Consider the following 20,614-nt stretch of genomic DNA (forward strand, 5'->3'; position numbering starts at 1 on the left):
ATGGTCAAAATTTAGATTGTATGACCAAGCAATTTTTTTACTACCAGTTTATGAGCCTTAAAGATGACACTAATGCAGAGTTATTACTAAAGAATTTAAATATTGTTGGAAGTTTAAGATTTGGAATTTATACCTGTACACTACAGAACTGCAGTCAGCAGGGTCAGAGGTCAACAAGGAACTGATATAGAATTCAGCTCCTCCAATTTCATAGACGAACATATATGAAATACAGGAGAGTAGTTATAACTACATAACCATGGAATTAAGGAAATGATACAAAGATTGCTAGAAAACAAACTACGGATCCCTCATTAGAATATCATCAGAAGGTAAGCAATTCAGCTCTAGCATCATATCCGTCACTGTTGTAGCTCTCACCTTATAGGAATGCCGTTGTTGTAGCTCTCACCTTATAGGAATGCCGTTAACGCTTACTCAAACCAGCAAAGCTGATTTCTTCAGAAGAACTAATTTACAGGCCATTGAGTGTGTGTTTCAAGGAGACTTTATTGCTGTGTGTGTACTGTATGAGCATCCAGGTGCATGTTATTATTGTTACATGGCTCTCGTATGTGCAAATGCTAATGGGGCCCGCTCATTACAATTGGTCATGGGGAACCTTACGAACTGACAATGTGCTATTAAATTTAGCTAGAAGTCATTTGCGACCAATGCTATGCGATAAACTGATCAAAATAAGATGGAGCAATAGCTGATTAACAGTACTTGTATAATGGAAGTGGTGAGAAGTAAAACAGATCTTGGAATAGGAAATGAGACTGGAAATTAGGTAACAAATAAGAAAACAACTTATATGCTGTTAGAGTAGTCATTATGGTATACGACTTTTAGTCCAAGTCAGTTTTGTACCCCTACCCCAAGTCGGTTTGTACCCTCTTATATACTCTTGTATGCCGCACCAAATCATCAATAAGCAACAGTTTTATTCAGCTTTCATGGTATCAGATACCGGTCCCAGGGTTTAGGGTATGGCTCCGCCAACGCCACCGCCGCCGCCGCCGCCGCCCGGCTACTTCGAGCGCCGGGCCGCACTCATCGCCAAGGCTGCCAACGCCGCGGCCGCTTCTCTCTCGGCCCTCACCATAGCTCCACAAAACTACCCTGCACCCATCCTCGCCGCACCAATATCTCTTGCTGACACAATCTCCGACGTCAGCCCCTACATCCCCATAGTTCTTGATCTCGCCGCCCACAACTACTACCATTGGAGACATCTTTTCGATCTCCACCTCGGCCGCTGCAACCTGCGCTCGCATGTCGCCGCCAACTGTCTTCCCCGCCCCGACGATCCGCAATGGTTGAAAGACGATCTCGCGATTGTCCAGTGGTTCTACACCCGCACCACCGAGATCTTCAACATGCTCGATCACGACGGCGCCACCGCTGCCAACATTTGGCACTCCCTCCGTCAGCTCTTCCAAAGCAACACCGACGCTCGGAAAAACGCTCTCCACACCGAGCTTCGCAATATGGTGCAAGGAGACGCCCCGGTGAACCTGTTCTGCCAGCGCGTTAAGACCATTGGCAATGAGCTCCGCGAACTCAGCGATACAGTTAGCGACTCACAGCTAATCAATATCGTCGTCGTCGGCCTCAGCGAAGACTTTGACAAGCAAGCCTCGTTCATACCGATGATACGGCCCCCTCCTACCTTCGCTGAAGTACGTTCCTTGCTACAACTCGCGGCGGAAACACAAGCTCGCAAGGACTCTCGCCCCAAGGTCTTTCATGCTGCGGCTCGTCCTCCTCTGTCGTCTACACCAGCGCCGCCTTCCAGGCCGGCTCCTGCCGCCGGGCCGTCCGCATCGTCATCTGTTGAACCGCCCCCAGGCTAGCGTCCTAGTCCGAACTACCGCGGCAAAAACCCTATCTACAGGCCGCCGCCGACTCGTTCGGTTCCGCCTACGACATCACCAGCACCGAGTCCTGCACCACCCACCAGTGCTCCATCTGCGGTTGCATGGCGGCCTCCTCATGATCCTTGGACGGGGCTTGTTCAAGCATGGCCCATGCCCTGGTCCGCTCCGTCCACCCTCGGTGCTCCGCCGGCATACTCAGGTGCCTGGCAACCCGGCCTTTGGCCGCCTACTGGTGCTCCCGGGGTTCTCAACCCCCGACAGCCGGCCAATGCCTATCACGCCGCCCCGACGTATGCTCCTTATGGTCATTACAGCACCGACGACGGCGCCTACTACACACCTCAGCCGGCCCTGCTCCCGACGCCACCCCCACCACAGCCGGCCAATGCCTACTACACTCCCCAGCCGGCCCTACTGCCTTCACCATCGTATCCGCCGGCACTGCTTCCGACGCCACCCTCACCTGCGACGCCAAGCTGGGATCAAGCTGCCTTTCTCCAGGCCATGAATAACTTTGCTGCACAAGGAAACTCAGGTACGGATTGGATCTTTGATTCAGGGGCCTCTAGTCATATGTCTGCATCTAGTAATTGGTTATCTTCTTGCACTAAATCTCCTTTCCCTTCCATTATCCTTGGAGATGGATCATCTATTCCTATATGTTGTGTTGGTCAGGCTCAACTTCCCTCTTCCACCAAACCTCTTTTACTTCGCGATGTTCTAGTTGCACCCGCCCTCATTAAAAATCTTATCTCTGTTCGCCAATTTACTTGCGACAATCTAGTTTCGGCTGAATTTGACCCTTTTGGTCTATCTGTGAAGGATTACCTGACCAAGGCCGAGATCGCTAGCTTCAATAGCTCCGGTGATCTTTATTCTCTTAATGGAGTTCCTGCCGCCACCCCTCCAACATCCATGCTGGCCTCCGTCGATCTCTGGCATCGTCGCTTGTGCCATCCCAACCCCGCCGTCTTAGCTTCTATGCTTAGTGAATTTACCATACCATGTAATAGGGACTCTCATAATTCTGTGTTTTGCGAGTCTTGTCAATTAGGCAAACATGTGCGTCTTTCCTTTAGTTCCTCTAGTTCTTGTAGCACTTATCCCTTTGAATTAATACATTGTGATTTATGGACCTCTCCCATTGCAAGTGTTTTGGGTTTTAAATACTACCTTGTTATCCTAGATGATTTCACCCACTTTGTCTGGACTTTTCCTCTACGCAACAAATCTGAGATCCATTCTCTTTTCCTTAATTTTCAACGCTATGTGTCTGTTCACTTCTTCCTCCCAATTCGCTTTATCCAATGTGACAATGGTCGCGAGTTTGATAACATTAAAAATCATACTTTCTTCTCACAACATGGCATCCTGCTTAGGTTCTCATGTCCCTACACCTCCCCTCAAAATGGTAAAGCAGAACGCTCTCTTCGCACCCTCAATGATATAGTTCGCACTCTCCTCATTCAATCATCTATGCCTCCCAAGTTTTGGGCTGAAGCCCTACACATGGCCACCTTCCTTCTAAATATTCGACCTTCTAAAACTAAACCCAACACTACTCCCTATTATTCCCTCTTTCTTTCCCACCCCGACTACTCCGCGGTTCGTGTTTTCGTCTGTCTCTGTTTTCCCAATGCCTACGCCACTTCTGCAAATAAATTGTCACCACGCTCTATCCCATGTGCTTTTCTCGGCTTCTCTGACGAGCACAAAGGCTATCGCTGTCTCGACCTTCACACCGGACACGTTCATGTCTCTCGTCATGTCACGTTTGTTGAGCACATTTTTCCTTTCTCACAACGCACTACTACACCATCCAACACCCCTAGCTCCGCAAACACCCCCTCTCCCCGTCCTTTCCAACTATATACTCCCCTACCTCCCGAACACAACTTATCACCACCACCATTAACACCCACCATAGCCAATCCCAACCATACACTCACCCCACCCGAGACGTCCCCAACACCCCCGACCCCTGCTCCCTCCCCAACACCCCCGGCCCCTCCTCCCACTCCACCACCCAGCCCTGCTCCCACTCCACCACCCAGCCCTACTCCTTCGTCCGACTCTTCCGCCGCGCCGGACTCACCAGTACCCACCTTACCCCCTCGTGCTATTCCTACAACAGCCCCGATTAATGATCATCGCATGCGTACTAGGGCCAAATCAGGATTTCATCAACCCCAAGACCGCCTAAACCTTCATACCTCCGTATCTCTCACTTCTCTTCCAAAGAATTACAAAACTGCTCTACTTGATCCCAATTGGGCCGCTGCCATGCAAGAAGAATATAATGCTTTACTTCAAAACAACACCTGGCAACTTGTTCCTCGTCCTCCCAATACAAATATTGTTTCTGGCAAATGGATTTTTCGCCAAAAGTTCCACTCCGATGGGAGCCTCTCACGATATAAAGCCAGGTGGGTTTGTCGTGGCTTTTCTCAGCAACAAGGAATTGATTACGAAGAAACCTTCTCTCCTGTTGTTAAACCTAGCACCATTCGCACCGTTCTTAGTGTTGCTGTCTCCTCTTCATGGCCCATTCACCAACTTGATGTGAAAAATGCTTTCCTCCATGGTTCCCTTCAAGAAACTGTCTACTGCCAGCAACCTCTAGGTTTTGAAAATCCATCCTTTCCAACTCATGTATGTCTTCTTCAGAAATCTCTCTACGATCTTAAACAGGCCCCACGAGCTTGGTTTCAACGCTTCTCCTCCTTCATTCAAACAATAGGCTTCACTCCATCTCTCTCCGACACCTCTCTTTTTGTGTATCATCAAACTTCTGACACTGCCTATTTACTTCTCTATGTAGATGATATCATTCTTACCGCCTCCTCTCAAAAGTTCTTAGATCATATTGTCTCTCTTCTTAGATCTGAATTTTCTATGACTGACCTAGGACTCCTTCATCATTTCTTAGGCATTGCTGTTGTTCAAGATTCCTCCAGCCTTTTTCTTTCCCAACGCCAGTATATTCTTGATCTTCTTAATCGTGCTGGTATGCTTGACTGTCAATCATCTCGCACTCCTGTCGATACTAGTTTTAAACTTTCGGCTACCGGTGAACCCTTTTCCGATCCTACTCTCTATCGTAGCCTAACAGGTGCTCTCCAATATCTCACCATTACTCGTCCTGAAATCTCTTTTGCTGTTCAACAAGCATGTCTCTATATGCATGATCCCCGGGTTCCTCACTATAATCATGTTAAACGCATTCTTCGGTATTTAAAAGGAACTCTCAATCATGGTCTCCACCTCAATAATTCTTCTCCAAACTCGCTTACCGCATACTCTGATGCAGACTGGGCTGGTTGTCCTGACACTCGAAGGTCCACTTCCGGTTTTTGTGTTTTTCTTGGTAACAATTTGATTTCTTGGTCTTCGAAAAGACAGGTTACAGTCTCACGTTCGTCGGCCGAGGCTGAGTATCGCGCTGTGGCACATGCCGTTGCAGATACAATCTGGATTCGGCAGTTACTCTCCGAGCTACAGAGGCCTATTGAGCAGGCCACTATTGTCTACTGTGACAACATATCAGCAGTCTACATGACCAGCAATCCAGTTCAACACCGACGCACAAAGCATATTGAGATTGATATTCATTTTGTTCGTGAAAAGGTTGCTCTTGGTCAGGTTCGGGTGCTTCATGTTCCCTCTACGGCTCAGTTTGCTGACATTTTCACCAAGGCACTGCCTACTAAGCCGTTTCAAGATATCTGTTTCAGTCTCAACGTCGTCGAGCCTGCCGTTGATACTGCGGGGGGATGTTAGAGTAGTCATTATGGTATACGACTTCTAGTCCAAGTCAGTTTTGTACCCCTACCCCAAGTCGGTTTGTACCCTCTTATATACTCTTGTATGCCGCACCAAATCATCAATAAGCTACAGTTTTATTCAGCTTTCACATGCTATCGGCACATGTCATGCTCTGTATTATTTATTTCACTCCCGAAGCTAGCTGCAGAACAAGAAAAAAAGAAGAGAAAAGTAGAAGGATGAGCAATGCAGTCTATATCATGACACATATACTCTAAACCTCAGATTAGGTTGCCCAAAATAATCTGAACTTTAGTTTGTCATATACAGTTGAAAATACGCAAATGAGCAGTGTAGACTTTACAGAAGTATTGTCCGCTAAAATAAATGGTTATATGAAATAAATCAGTAAGATTTAATAGTACTCTTTTTCTTTCTAACCATAACAATGTTTAGCTGAAAGGTCTATGCTAATATAAGCATTAATTTAGAGAATAACCGAATGGCCATGCATTGTAGCTGTTTAAAAAGCATATTACTGTAGCATGTCAACCTGCACATGCTGCCCAGCTTGCTGTACTTGGTCCGCGACATGCCCTTGCCTCTGTTGTGTAAGAAACTGAGTTTTACCTCAACACCACAAACAGACATGCTCATGTTTAGCCTACAACAATTAAATTTTGGAATTAAGAAATGTGACATTTTAGGGCAAAAATATCATAGCCAACCGAACATAAACTACAATGTAGCATATCAACATCATCTGCCTCCCAGAAGCATTTAAAAGCAACTCAAATTGAATTTGGGTGTTGGATCTGATTACCTGAGATAATCTGCAACGACACGGTATGTAATCAAGAAAGATGACAATGTAAAATAAATTTATTATCGATCTAACTTGAGATAGTAGACTGACTTAGTGGCATTTCATCAAGGACTATCATTAATCCCGCAGTTCATTATTACAAAAAAAGAGGGCCAATTGTCTATTAGAATGCACATGGGAGAATATATTCAAGCAGAAATAGAATATATGGCTGGATGTCTGAGTACAAAAATATAATGTTGAAACAATATATAAACTATGAACTTATCATAATGTAGAAAATATGGAACATAGCATTACATGAGGTATTTTCATGGAGAAAAATGGGTACCCATGTGATAATTCTAACTAACACGATACTTTGAAATTTTTGTCATATACTTATTCACATGAGCGTGGGAATCAGAGGATGTAAATGTGGTGAGCGACAAATGATAGGTTGTTTGTGTGAAATGGTAAAAATTCAGATTGTATGATGATGACCCACAAGTATATGTGATCAATTGTAGCCCTTTCGATAAGTAAGAGTATCGACCCCAACAAGGAGCAGAAGAAATGACAAGTGGTTTTCAGTAAGGTAATGTCTGCAAGAGCTGAAATTGTAAGTAACAGAGTAGTTTGATAGCAAGATAATTTGTAACGAGCAAGTAACAATAGTAGTAACAAAAGTGCAGCAAGGTAGCCCAACCCTTTTGAGGTAAAGAACATGCCAAAATGGTCTCTTATAGTAAGCAAAGCGTTCTTGAGGGTACATGGGAATTTCATCTAGTCACTTTCATCATGTTGGTTCGATTGGTGTTCGCTTCTTTGATAATTTGATATGTGGGTGGACCGGCTTAGGCGCCGTTCTTACTTGAACAAACCTCCTACTTATGATTAACCTCCTCGCAAGAATCCGCAATTATGAGAAAAGTATTAAGAATGAATTCTAACCATAGCATTAACCTTTTGGATCCAAACGGTCCTTTATGAAATAGCACACAAACTAGGGTTTAAGCCTCTGTCACTCTCATAACCCATCATCTAATAACTACTCCACAATGCATTCCCTTAGGCCCAAATATGGTGAAGTGTCATGTAGTCGACGTTCACATGACACCACTAAGGGAATCACAACATACATACTATCAAAATATTGAACACATATCAAGTTCACATGATTACTTGCAACATGATTTCTCCCGTGACCTCAAGAACAAAAGTAACCACTCACAAATGATAATCATGCTCAAGATCAGAGGGGTATTAAATAGCATAATGGATCTGAACATATAATCTTCCACCAAATAAACCATATAGTAATCAACTACAAGATGTAATCAACACTACTAGTCACCCACAAGCACCAATCTATAGTTCCGGTACAAAGATTGAACACAAGAGATGAACTAGGGTTCGAGATGAGATGGTGTTGCTAAAGATGTTGATGGAGATTTCCCTCCCCAAGATGGGAGAGTTGTTGGTGATCATGACGACGATGATTTCCCCCTCTAGGAGGGAAGTTCCCCCGGCGGAATCGCTCCGCCGGAGGGCAAAAGTGCTCCTGCCCAAGTTATGCCTCGACGGCGACGCTTCGTCCCAAAAGTCCTCTCCTTATTTTTGTCTAGGTCAAAATGACTTATATACCAGAAGAGGGGAACCGGAGGTGGGCTGGGCTGAGCACAACCCACCAGGGCGCGCCTGGGGGGCCAGGCGCGCCTTGGTGTCTTGTGCTCACTAGGTGGCCCCTCTCCGGTAGTTATTTGCTCTAGTATTTCTTATTTATTCCATAAAAATTCCCCGTGAAATTTCAGCTCATTTGGAGTTGTGCAGAATAGGTAGCCTAACGTAGCTTTTTCAGGTCCAGATTTCCAGCTGCCGGAATTCTCCCTCTTTATGTGTACCTTGCATATTATGAGAGAAAAGGCATTAGAATTACTCCAAAAAGCATTATTATGCATAAAAACATTATAAATAACAGTAGGTAAACATGATGCAAAATGGACGTATTAACTCCCCCAAGCTTAGACCTTTCTTGTCCTCAAGCGAAAACCGAAATCGAAAAACATGTCCACATGCTTAGAGAGAGAGAGGTATCGATAAAAAACAAAATAGAGACATAGAAGCATCATGTATATTATTATAACAACAACAACCTTTTACATAAAACTTTTATCATAGAACTTTTATCATAGACTTCTCATGAATAAGTAACAATTCATCACAACATCGAAGTATAAAGCATAAACTCTATTGGAAACCAACAAACTATGTTCTCAATCAACTTTGCAACTACAATTCATCATCTTTTCAGGAAGGGTCACGTATCGGAGCCTTTAGGCAAGTCCACATATTCAACCATCATATAGTCTTCTATAATTGCTAACACTCACCGCATACACATGAGCAAAATGTTTCAACCAGACACATAGAAAGATAGGGGCTTATAATTTCGCCTCCCAGCGTATTCACCTCAAGGGTGATGTCAACAATAATAAGTCATGCTACGCATATCCAACTGGATATATGTGCCTAGATCTTTCCTCACCACACGATGCTTGCCAAAAGAGTAAAATAAAAAGGAATAGAGAGAAAAACTTTGACTCTTGCATGAAAGTAAATACATAAAAGTAGAAGATAGGCCCTTCGCAGAGGGAAGCAGAGGTTGCCATGCGCTTTCTATTTGTATGATCAATCCCTTAGTGCAAAAGAACGTCACGTTATATTGCCCCTTATGATGGCACCCTTTATTATGCAGTCTGTCGCTTTTATTCTTTGCCGTCACAAGTTCGTACAACGCTCAATTTTCTCTTACACTAAATGATCTAACACTTTTAGAAGCAATTTTTATTGCCTTATTGCACCGATGACAACTTACTTGAAGGATCTTACTCAACCCATAGGTAGGTATGGCGGACTCTCAAAACAAGATTTGGGTTAAAGGGTTTTTTGATGCACAAGCAGTATCTCTACTTAGTGCGGAATTTTTGGCTAGCAAAGATGGGGGGCAAGCACCACATGTTGAAGGATCTATGACAATATAACTTTTATGTGAATATGAATAAACATAAATCATTACATTGTCTTCCTTGTCCAACGTCAACAATTTTGGCATATAGTATTTTGATGGGGGCTCACAATCACAAAAGATTTCCAAGATAGTGTATTTGCACGTGAATCTTCTCTTCCCTTATTAATTCTTTCATGAATTTCATCATTGACCAATGTTATGTTTGTCAATCTACAATAATTTTTTTTTACTTATACTTTTGTGACGCCCGGATATTTAAGCTACAGTAATTCTCTGCTAATGATGCCACGTCACTTCGATTACTGTTGCTAATCGCGCGTTAGTTCAAAACCGATACAAATTCAAATTCAAAAAAATGGCAACCAACAAGAGTTTTCAAATATTAAAACTAAAATGTCCAGGTTGTGCCAAATAATGCACAGGTAATTATGGTGGAAGAACCAAACTTTTGTAAAATGTTTAAATGTTCTAAAATGCATAAAACGTGGCAAGAACAATTATTTAAATGCTTTTAGAATAATAACCAATTACAAACTAATTTATTTTAGGTGCCAAGTTAATTGTCGCAGTAGCATATTTATTAATACAATTTTAGGTACAACTTTTGTATTTTATAAAAGCAAAAATTTAATAAAATAGAAAAGAACATTAAATAAAAGGAAAGACAAATAGTAAACAAAGAAAAGGATTGAAAAGCCCCCCCTCTCCATTGGGAAGAATGGCCCAGCTGGCCAAAGCCGGCCCAGCTGGCTGGCCCAGTCGCCCCTGGCCTATATGGCCTCCCCACCACCAAACCCTAGCCCAGATTCCCCTCACTCCCTCCCTCGTCTCTCCCCCTCATCCTGATCCAGATCGGGGCAGCGCACCTAAGCTCACCGCCGTTCGCCCCGCCCCCGACGCCGTCGGTGCCCCCCATCGCCGCCTCGTTCCACCACCACCTCGCCGGCGCCACCTCCCCACCGGACCGCCTCGTCACCTCCCCTACCCCGCGTCTGGTTCCACCCTCCGTTGCCGCTGACGCAGCGCCCGAGCGCCCTGACGCCGACGTCGTTCGCCATCGTCGGCGCCACCCCCGTCGCCTCCCCGTCCTCCTTCTCGAGTCGCTGCCAGTCCCCTACACCGTACGGTGAGGCCCCCGGCCTCTCCCTCTCTCCCCGTCCCCATCGTCGCGGTCGCCGCTCTCCGCTTGCGCACGCGCTCATGGCCGCGACCTCCTCCCCGCGCCGCGCCTGGACCGTCGCCTCACTCGCGCCCCTGCCGTCCCGGCCAACCATTGCGCTCGCCGTCACCACTCCTAACCCACTCGCGCGCCTCGGCCTCACTGGCCGCGCGCCACGCCAGTCCTTGCCCGCGCTCCGCCTCACCCCGCAGCTCTCTGTTCGTGCTCGCCGGCTCGTATCGCCGCACCCGCGCGCCTCGCGGCCCCATGCTCGCAGCTGCGCTATTGCGCGCCCCCGACCGCCCGCACCTAGGCGTGCGCCCGCTCGGGCCGCGTCCTGCGCCCGCACCGGCGCCACCCCTCGCCTCCGCCCGCCGTGGCCCCTGGCCGCGCCGGCGAGCCCCGCCATCGGTGGCCTGGCGTCCTCGTCCCGCCCTGCGGGCGAGCGCTCGCTCGGGTGCGCCCGCACCCGCTGGACCAAACCCGCTATGGCCCCTCTGGGCCACAGACATGTGGGGCCCAGCCCCAGAACATCAATTAAAAAAAGAGAATAAAAAAATAAAAAATGTATTAATAAAATTAATTATTAATTAATTAAGTTAATTAATCCTGTTTAATTAATCTAATTAACTAGTTAGTTGAATTAAACAGTAATTAGTTCAGCTAATTCCTAATTAATCTAAACAGAGAATGACAGGTGGGTCCCACTGGACCCACATGCCAGTTTGACTTAGTCAACCCCTGTTGACTGCTGATGTCAGCATGACATCATGCTGATGTCATAAATCCAATTTTGAATTAAATTTAATGATTAATTAAATTCCAGAAATTAGTAAATCTTTAGAAAATCATATCTTTTAAACCGTAGCTCAGATGAAAATACTTTCTACATGAAAGTTGCTCAGAACGACGAGCCGAATCCGAATACGCAGTCCGTTCGTCCGCCAGACGTCCCTAGCATAGCAAACTTGCAACTTTCCCCCTCCGTTTCATCTGTCCGAAAAATGCAAACTTCGGGAAAACTTTCCCGGATGTTTCCCCCCTTTGCCGATATCACCTACTACCGCGTTAGGGCACACCTAGCACCGCGTATTGTCATGTTACGCTTTGTGTTGCTTTGATTGCTCTATTATTTATTGTGTTCCCCCTCCGTTACTTCTTTCCGGTAGACCCCGAGACTACCGGCGACCCCCAGTTCGACTACGGAGTTGACGACCCCTACTTGCCAGAGCTACCAGGCAAGCCCCCCCCTTGATCACCAGATATCGCCTATTCTTCTCTATACTGCTTGCATTAGAGTAGTGTAGCATGTTACTACTTTCCGTTAATCCTATCCTGATGCATAGCCTGTCATTGTTGCTACAGTTGTTACCCTTACCTGCTATCCTACTGCTTAGTATAGGATGCTAGTGTTCCATCAGTGGCCCTACATTCTTGTCCGTCTGCCATGCTATACTACTGGGCCGTGATCACTGCGGGAGGTGATCACGGGTATATACTATATACTTTATACATGATACATGTGGTGACTAAAGTCGGGTCGGCTCGAGGAGTACCCGCAAGTGATTCTGGTGAGGGGGCTGAAAGGACAGGTGGCTCCATCCCGGTAGAGGTGGGCCTGGGTTCCTGACGGCCCCCGACTGTTACTTTGTGGCGGAGCGACAGGGCAGGTTGAGACCACCTAGGAGAGAGGTGGGCCCGGCCCTGGTCGGCGTTCGTGGATACTTAACACGCTTAACGAGATCTTGGTATTTGATCTGAGTCTGGCCATTTGGTCTATACGCACTAGCCAACTACGCGGGAACAGTTATGGGCACTCGACGTCGTGGTATCAGCCGAAGCTCTTCTTGACGTCAGCGACGGAGCGGCGCGCGTCGGATTGGACTGGAACGCCTGCTAGGCTAGGTCTGCTTCCGGCCGCCCTCGCAACGTGCAGGTGTGCAATGGGCGATGGGCCCAGACCCCTGCGCGCATAGGGTTTAGACCGGCGTGCTGACCTCTCTGTTGAGCCTAGGTGGGGCTGCGATGTGTTGATCTTCCGAGGCCGGGCATGACCCATGAAAGTGTGTCCGGCCAAATGGGATCGAGCGTGTTGGGTTATGTGGTGCACCCCTGCAGGGAAGTTTATCTATTCGAATAGCCGTGTCCCTCGGTAAAAGGATGACCCGGAGTTGTACCTTGACCTTATGACAACTAGAACTGGATACTTAATAAAACACACCCTTACAAGTGCCAGATGTAAACCGGTGATCGCTCTCTAACAGGGCGACGAGGAGGGGATCGCCGGGTAGGATTATGCTATACGATGCTACTTGGAGGACTTCAATCTACTCTCTTCTACATGCTGCAAGATGGAGGCTGCCAGAAGCGTAGTCTTCGACAGGATTAGCTACCCCCCTCTTCTTCTGGAATTCTGCAGTTCAGTCCACCGATATGACCCTTTACACATATACCCATGCATATGTAGTGTAGCTCCTTGCTTGCGAATACTTTGGATGAGTACTCACGGTTGCTTTTCTCCCTCTTTTCCCCTTTCTATACCTGATTGTCGCAACCAGATGCTGGAGTCCAGGAGCTAGAGATCTCGGAGGATGATTCTACGTGGAGTTCGGCTTCGAGGAGTAGTTAGGAGGTCCCAGGCAGGAGGCCTTGCCTTTTCAATCGTTGCTACTTTTGTGCTAGCCTTCTTAAGGCAAACTTGTTTAACTTATGTTTGTACTCAGATATTGTTGCTTCCGCTGACTCGTCTATGATCGAGAACTTGTATCCGAGCCCTCGAGGCCCCTGGCTTGTATTATGATGCTTGTATGACTTATTTATGTTGTAGAGTTTTGTTGTGATATCTTCCCGTGAGTCCCTGATCTTGATCGTACACATTTGCGTGCATGATTACTGTATGGTCAAATCGGGGGCGTCACAACTTTTCCTTATGTGGTGTCATTACTTAGCATAAGATTAGCATATGATCTTTTTTGTTTATTTCCTTTCTTTTTATTGAAACATGAAAGTAAAGAAAGCAAAACTCAAACTAAACTTTATTATATATCTCGCACACGATTACAAAGATAGATCACTAAGAAAACTCTCAAAAAGAAAGGATCGAACTAAACTTTTATTCATCTAAAGCAAAAGATAACTATGGATCAAACTAAGAAAAGTAAAGGCAAAAGATAGTGGAGGTGATACGATACCGGGGCACCTCCCCCAAGCTTGGGGAAAGCCAAGGGGAGTGCCCATACCCGATACTCAATTTTCTTTTGGTGATGAAGGAGGTGGTGGTGGTGAAGTGGTAGTTATCCTGTCCTTCATGATCAAGAGATTCTCCAATCTATGGATGACACTCCGGAAGGTGATGATGTGCTCTTGCAACAGAATATTTTCACGGGTGAGATATTTATTTTGCACATGAACCATTTCGATGATCTGAAATCCTTTGATCTCAGTAGGGGTGAGATGATCATAGTAAGGTTTAAGGATATCTTCTTCTTCCTCCTCGGTAGGCCAGGCTTGCTCAACCACCAGCGCTTGATCTCCAGTAGCCTCCTTGCTCTTGTCCCCTTTGACGGCTTCTACGGGCTCTTCTCTCTTCAGCTCGATCTTCATCAACCAAGCATCCTCTTCCACGTTGTTGGAGGAAGAAGAAGACATGATGCCTGGTTCAACAGATCTGACAGAAAACAACAAGAAAAGAAAACAGAAGATTTCTCCGTGTTACGGAGGTCAATAGGTTCGAGGGGTGTATAAAGATTTTTTATCTTGGGAAACAAGCAAACGGAGGAAAAACGGAGTCCTGAAGGTACCCGAGGTGGACACAACCCACCTGGGCATGCTTGGCATGCCAGGCGCGCCCTGGTGTCTTGTGCCCACCAGGGTCACCTTCCTGGTACTTTCTTATTTTCCTGATTTTTGTTATATTCCAAAACTGACAAAAAATATTTTTGCAGATTTTTCGGAGTCCGTTTACTTACCGTATCACGTACCTCCTTTTTTTCACGATTCTAGAGTGTTCCGGAAGGTTTCTTTTATGTGTTCTTCCGGTGTCATTGTTTGGATAATATTGCTTTCAACATTAATGGGCGTACCTGAGATATAATGTTTTATTCGTTGCCCATTAACAACCTTCGGGTTAGTCCCTTCGGCATTATTTATTTTGGTAGCTCCAGACTGATAAACCTCCTCGATAACATAGGGTCCTTCCCATTTTGAGAGGAGTTTTCCTGCAAAGAATCTTAAACGAGAGTTGTACAAGAGAACATATTCTCCAACCTTAAACTCACGCTTTTGGATTCTTTTATCATGCCATCTTTTAACTTTTTCTTTAAATAACTTGGCATCTTCATAAGCTTGGGTTCTCCATTCATCTAGTGAGCTAATATCAAATAACCTCTTTTCACCGGCAAGTTTGAAATCATAGTTGAGTTCTTTAATTACCCAATATGTTTATGTTCTAACTCAAGAGGCAAATGACAAGCTTTTCCATAAACCATTTTATAAGGAGACATACCCATATTATATGCTGTTCTGTAAGCCCAAAGCGCATCATCTAATTTCTTAGACCAATTCTTCCGGGACCTATTGACAGTCTTTTGTAAAATTAATTTCATTTCTCTATTGCTAAGTTCAACTTGACCACTAGACTAAGGATGATAGGGTGATACAATTCTATGGTTAACATCATACTTAGCATGCATTTTACGGAAAGCACCATGAATAAAGTGTGAACCACCATCAGTCATTAAATATCTAGGGACTCCAAACCTTGGGAAAATAACTTCCTTAAGCATTTTAATAGAGGTGTTGTGATCAGCACTACTAGTTGGAATAGCTTCTACCCACTTAGTAACATAATCAACAACAACTAAAATATGAGTATACCCGTTAGAGGAAGGAAAAGGTCCCATGTAATCAAATCCCCAAACATCGAATGGTTCAATAGCAGTGAATAATTCATAGGCATTTCTCGACGCTTACCGTTATTACCTATTCTTTGACATTCATCACAAGATAAAAAAACTTACGGGCATCCTTAAAGAGAGAAGGCCAATAAAACCCAGATTGCAATACCTTGTGAGCAGTTCTGTCTCCCGCATGATGTCCTCCATAAGCTTCGGAGTGACATTTCCATAGGATTTGTCCCTGTTCATGCTCAGGTACACAACATCTAACAATACCATCTACTCCTTCTTTATAAAGATGTGGGTCATCCCAAAAGTAATGCCTTAAATCATAGAAGATTTTTTTTCTTTTTTTGGTATGTGAAACTAGGTGGTAAATATTTAGCAACAATGTAATTAGCATAGTCAGCATACCAAGGTGTACTATTGGAAACATTTATTGCAGCTAACTGCTCATCAGGAAAGCTATCATCAATAGGTAGTGGGTCATCAAGAATATTTTCAAGCCTAGACAAGTTATCAGCCACGGGGTTCTCCGCTCCTTTTCTATCAGTGATATGCAAATCAAATTCTTGTAGTAGGAGAACCCACCTAAAGAGTCTAGGTTTAGCATCTTTCTTCTCCATAAGATATATTATAGAAGCATGATCGGTGGGCACAATAACTTTAGAATCAACAATATAAGATCTGAATTTATCACAAGCAAACACCACTGCTAAGAATTCTTTTTCAGTAGTAGCATAATTTCATTGAGCACTGTCTAGAGTTTTACTAGCATAATGAATAACATTCAGTTTCTTATCAACTCTTTGTCCTAGAACAACACCAACAACATAATCACTAGCGTCACACATAATTTCAAAAGGCAAGTTCCAATCAGGTGGTTGAACAATAGGTGCAGAAATTAAGGCTTTCTTGAGTGTTTTGAAGGCTTCTAAACAATCATCATCAAAAACAAAAGGAATATCCTTTTGCAAAAGATTTCTAAGAGGCCTAGAAGTTTTAGAAAAGTCTTTGATACATCTCCTATAGAAATCAGCATGACCAACGAAACTACGGATAACTTTGATACATCTCCTATAGAAACCAGCATGACCAAAAGGTTTCTCGATTGCATCAACCTTAGCTTTGTCCACCTCAATACCTCTTTCAGAAATTTTATGTCCCAAAACAATACCCTCGTTAACCATAAAGTGGCACTTCTCCCAATTCAAGACAAGATTTGTTTGCTCATATCTTTTCAAAACTCGATCAAGATTGCTTAAACAATCATCAAAAGACTTCTCATAAACAGAAAAGGCATCCATGAAAACCTCAACAATATTTTCACAAAAGTCAGAGAATATAGCAGTCATGCATCTTTGAAAGATAGTAGGTGCATTGCACAAACCAAAAGGCATACGTCTATAAGCATAAGTTCCAAAAGGACAAGTAAAAGTGGTCTTTTCTTGATCAGGTTGAGAAACATGTATTTGTGAAAAACCAGAATATCCATCAAGGAAGCAAAAATGTGTGTGCTTAGATAATCTTTCTAGCATTTTATCAATGAAAGTCAGAGGGTAATGATCTTTTCTAGTAGCTTTATTTAATTTTCTAAAATCAATTACCATTCTATAACCTGTAACAATTCTTTGTGGAATAAGTTCATTCTTATCATTAGGAACAATAGTAATACCTCCCTTCTTAGGGACACACTGAACAAGACTTACCATCTACTATCAACTATAGGATAGATTATACCTGCTTCCAGAAGTTTTAATATTTCTGTTCTACCACTTCTTTCATCTTCGGATTTAACCGACGTTGGTGATCAACAACGGGTTTAGCATCAGGTTCCATATTAATCTTGTGCTGACATAGAGTGGGACTAATGCCCATTAAATCATCAAGAGTATACCCAATAGCAGCTCGGTGCTTCCTCAGAACTTTCAATAATCTTTCTTCTTCATGTTCAGAAAGGTTAGCACTAATAATAATAGGATATATATTTTTCTCATCGAGATAAGCATATTTCAAAGTGTCTGGCAATTGTTTTAATTCAAACACAGGATCACCTTTAGGTGGAGGAGGACCTCCTAGAGTTTCAATAGGCAAATTGTGTTTAAGCAGAGGTTGTTGTTCGAACAAGATTCTATCTATTTCATTTCTTTCATGCATATGCAAATCATTTTCATGGTCTAGCAGAATTTTTCTAAAGGATCAGCAGGAGGAACAACAATAGAAGTAAGACCAATAATTTCATCCTTACTAGGAAAATCTTTCTTATAAGGTTTTCTACTAAACTTGAAAAAATTGAACTCATGAGACTCATCACCAAAACTAACACCGACAGTTTGTTTCTCACATTCTATTTTAGCATTAACGGTGTTCAGAAAAGGTCTACCAAAGATAATAGGACAAAAATCATCTTGTGGGGAACCAAGAACAAGAAAATTAGTAGGGTATTTTATTTTCCCACACAACACTTCAACATCTTTAACAATCCCAAGTGGTGTGATGGTGTCTTTATTAGCATGTTTAATAGTAACATCTATGTCTTCTATTTCAGCGGGTGCTATATCATTCATAATTTCTTGATATAAGGTAAAAGGAATAGCACTCACGCTAGCACCTATTTCGCATAAGCCATGATAAAAGTTATCTCCTATCTTAACTAAGACAACAAGCATGCCAACAACTGGTCTATGTTTATCCTTCCCATCGGCTTTGCAATTCTAGTAGCTTCGCCAACGAAGTAAATAACATGCCCATCAATATTATCGACCAAGAGATCCTTAAATATAGCAACACTAGGTTCTACCTTGATTTGTTCAGCTGGTTTAGGTGTTCTAATATAACTTTTATTGACCACAGTTGAAACTTTAGCATGTTCCTTCATCCTAGCTAACAGGGAAAGGTGGTTTCTCAATATAAGCAATAGGAACAACTGGGTCAACATTGTAGATAATAGTTTCATCTTTAGCTATTACCGGTTCTTTAATTTCTTCTTGAATAGGTGGGTGATATTTGAACCACTTCTCCTTAGGGAGATCAACATGAGTAGCAAAAGATTCACAAAAGGAGGCTACTATCTCAGAGTCAAGTCCATATATAGTGCTAAACTTTTGAAAAGCATCGGTATTCATGAAAGATTTAACACAATCAAACTTAAGCTCAATACCCGACTCTTTACCTTCGTCGAGTTCCCAATCTTCAGGGTGGCGTTTAATTATTTCTAAATGATCCCACCGGAATTCAATAGTCTTCTTCATAAAGGAACCAGTACAAGAAGTATCGACCATGGATCGATCATTATGAGAAAGCCGAGCATAAATTTGTTGAATAATAATTTCTCTTGAGAGCTCATGATTAGGGCATGAATATAACATTGACTTAATCCTCCCCCAAGCTAGAGCGATACTTTCTCCTTCACGAGGCCAAAAATTATATATATAATTCCGATCACGATGAACTAGATGCATAGGATAATTTTTTTTGTGAAACTCCAATTTCAATCGATTCCAATTCCAAGATCCAATATCATCGCATAGCCTATACCATGCCAATGCTTTTCCCTTCAAAGATAAAGGGAAAACCTTCTTAGCTTCATCTCCGGGTAAACCTGCAAGCTTAAATAATCCACAAATTTCATCCACATATATCAAATGCATATCGGGATGTTCGGTTCCATCTCCTGCATAAGGACTAGGTAGCAGTGTTCTATCATACCCAAATGAATTTCATATTCAATAATTTCAGTAGGTGCAGTAGGTTGAGGGGTAACTAATTGTGGTCCCGGTCGAGGTGAAGATACCCCGAACAAACCCCTCAAAGGATTGTTCTCCATAGTAACAAGTGACAGTAAATTTCAGCGTGTAGTACAAATGATAGGTTGTTTGTGTGAAATGGTAAAAATTCAAATTGTATGATGATGACCCACAAGTATATGGGATCAATTGTAGCCTTTTCAACAAGTAAGAGTGTCGAACCCAACGAGGAGCAGAAGGAAATGACAAGTGGTTTTCAGTAAGGTAATGTCTGCAAGTTCTGAAATTGTAAGTAACAGAGTAGTTTGATAGCAAGATAATTTGTAACGAGAAAGTAACGATAGTAGTAACAAAAGTGCAGCAAGGTAGACCAATCCTTTTGAGTCAAAGAACATGCCAAAACGGTCTCTTATAATAAGGAAAGCGTTCTTGAGGGTACACGGGAATTTCATCCAGTCACTTTCATCACGTTGGTTCGATACGTGTTCGCTACTTTGATAATTTGATATGTGGGTGGACTGGTGCTTAGATGATGTTCTTACTTGAACAAACCTCCTACTTACAATTAACCCCGTTGCAAGAATCCGCAACTATGAGAAAAGTATTAATAATAAATTCTAACCGTAGCATTAAATTTTTGGATCCAATCGGTCCCTTACGAAATAGCGCACAAACTAGGGTTTAAGCTTCTGTCACTCTCGCAACCCATCATCTAATAACTACTCCACAATGCATTCCCTTAGGACCAAATATGGTGAAGTGTCATGTAGTCGACATTCACATGACACCACTAAGGGAATCACAACATACATACTATCAAAATATCAAACACATAACAAGTTCACATGATTACTTGCAACAAGATTTCTCCCGTGACCTCAAGAACAAAAGTAACTACTCACAAATGATAATCTCAAGATCAGAGGGGTGTTAAATAGCATAATGGATCTGAACATTTAATCTTCCATCAAATAAACCATATAGTAATCAACTACAAGATGTAACCAACACTACTAGTCACCCACAAGCACCAATCTATAGTTCCGGAACAAAAGATTGAACACAAGAGATGAACTAGGGTTTGAGATGAGATGGTTCTATTGAAGATGTTGATGGAGATTGCCCTCCCCAAGATGGGAGAGTTGTTGGTGATGATGATGACGATGATTTCCCCCTCCGGGGGGGAAGTTCCCCTGGCAGAATCGCTCCGCCAGAGGGCAAAAGTGTTCCTGCCCAAGTTCTGCCTCGAGACGGTGGAGCTTCGTCCCGAAAGTCCTCACCTTATTTTTTGTAGGTCAAAATGACTTATATACCAGAAGAGGGGCACTGG

This window comes from Aegilops tauschii, chromosome 4 (genome assembly GCF_002575655.3).
Source record: "Aegilops tauschii subsp. strangulata cultivar AL8/78 chromosome 4, Aet v6.0, whole genome shotgun sequence".
Lineage (NCBI taxonomy): Eukaryota > Viridiplantae > Streptophyta > Magnoliopsida > Poales > Poaceae > Aegilops > Aegilops tauschii.